Source organism: Olea europaea, chromosome 1 (genome assembly GCF_002742605.1).
Source record: "Olea europaea var. sylvestris chromosome 1, O_europaea_v1, whole genome shotgun sequence".
Classification (NCBI taxonomy): Eukaryota; Viridiplantae; Streptophyta; class Magnoliopsida; order Lamiales; family Oleaceae; genus Olea; species Olea europaea.
The window spans coordinates 25,856,038-25,858,454 of record NC_036237.1 but is presented as its reverse complement, the minus strand read 5'-3'; positions in this window follow the sequence as shown (position 1 = coordinate 25,858,454).

Here is a 2,417-nt window from a genome sequence, read left to right as displayed (position 1 = left end):
TATCGTTTTAATTTAAATCATAACTAAAACTACACGCATATCGTTTCAGTTAAAATAAAACGATACTTTATCGTTTTTGCTAAAAATAATGATTCAACCGTCCACGACCACCGAACATGCATCTGACATATGTAGGATAATCAAAATAGGTAATCAAGTGGGTTCGATCTCCTTTAAAAGAAACTATGAGAACATTTTTGTTTTCATGATTGTATACCATCTTCAAACTATTCCGACAGAAATTATTTTCGTTTGCTCTTTCCAAGTCATTCGAGTGGTATCAACCCACCTGATGACCTCTTTCGATCGTCCTACGTATCCTAAAGGTATGATGGGTGGTTGTAGACGGTCGAATCGTTATTTTTATCCAGAACGATATAATTATCGTTTTATATGAAAAGAAACGATATCTACGTTGTTATACTTGTGATTTGAATTGGAACGATTTCAAACTCGTCAAATTTGTACTAAAACTATATGAATGTCGTTATTTTATTTGTGATTTTGATACATAACGATATCAATATCGTTTCAATACAATTTTAACGACGTTGATATCGTTTTAGTTTAAATCATAACTAAAACTATGCGCATATCGTTTTAGTTAAAATAAAACGATACTTATATCGTTTTTGCTAAAAATAATGATTCGACCGTCCAGGACCACCGAACATGCATCTGACATATGTAGAGTGATCCAAATAGGTAATCAAGTGGGTTCGATCTCCTTTAAAAGAAACTATGAGAACATTTTTGTTCTCATGATTGTATACCATCTTCAAACTATTCCGACAGAAATTATTTTCGTTTGCTTTTTCTAAGTCATTCAAGTGGTATCAACCCACTTGATAACATCTTTCGATCGTCCTACGTATGTTGAAGGCATGACGGATGGTTGTGGACGATCGAATCATTATTTTTAGCTAGAACGATATAATTATCGTTTTATATGAAAAGAAACGATATCTACGCGTTATAGTTGTGAATTGAATTGGAACGATTTCAAACTCATCAAATTTGTACTAAAACGATATGAATGTTGTTACTTTATTTGTGATTTTGACAATTAACGATATCATTATTGTTTCAATACAAGTTTGACGATGTTGATATCATTTTAACTTAAATCATAACTAAAACTACGTATATATCGTTTCAATTAAAATAAAACGATAATTATATCGTTTATGCTAAAAATAACGATTCGACTGTCTATGACCACCAGTCGCGCATCTGGTATATGTAGGATGATAAAAATAGATAATCAAGTGGGTTCGATCTCCCTCAAAAGAAACTATGAGAACATTTTTGTTCTAATGATTATATATCACCTTTGAACTATTCAAACAAAAAGTATTTTCATTCACTCTTTTTAAGTCATTCGAGCTCTATCAATTCACTTAATAATATTTTTCGTTTGTTCTACATATGCTAAAGCATAACAGGTGATTGTAAACGATCGAATCTTTATATTTAGTTTGAACGATATAAATATTGTTTTATATGAAAATAAATGATACCTATGTCATTATCATTGTGATTTGAATTGGAATGATTTCAAGCTCATTAAATTTGTACTATGACGATTTGAATGTCGTTGTCTTATTTTGTGGGTTTGATACATAACGATACTATTATCGTTTCAGTACAATTTTGATAACATTCATATCGCTTTAATTTAAATTTTAACTAAAACGATAATTATAAAACACGATCAATTATATGTAAATTTCAATTACATTTAATATCGTAGTTATAACATTCTAGTGTAATCACTTCTGAAACGATATATATGACATTATAGTTACGATTGAATAGGAACGATATCATTGTCGTCGAAAATTGTATTAAAACGACATAAACGTTGTTTACTTATTTCATAACGTGCGCTTAAACCTATTAAACAGTGAAGTAATGTGTATTCGATATCGGAACGACATATACATCATTTTTTGTACTTCAGGAACGAGTTCAATGTCGTTATACAAATCAATTAAGCAGAGTGTATTTGATGCTGAAATAATATCGAAATCGTTTTATATTTCAGGAACGATTTCAATGTCTTACAGTATCAGCAGCTCATTTCCATTAAACATTTTTATTAAGTTGATAAGTTATATTTTATGATTTCTTCAAACTGCAATATCTTTGTGCTGGCTTATTCGAATCGACTTTTTCTCGAGTCGAATATTTCTTATTAATTACAAGCTTTAAAATGAGTACAAATCGATATACTGCATCGCTTTTTATTAAAATCTAATTATTGGACTTTAAATAAGATATAATTTAAAAAATATTTTTTTGTCCATTTTTTTTCCAAAATATAACAATAAATTTATTTTAAAAAATTTCGTGCGTTATAATATGTGTCTAATGAATAAATGACTCAATAATTATTTTCGACTACTTGCTAAGTT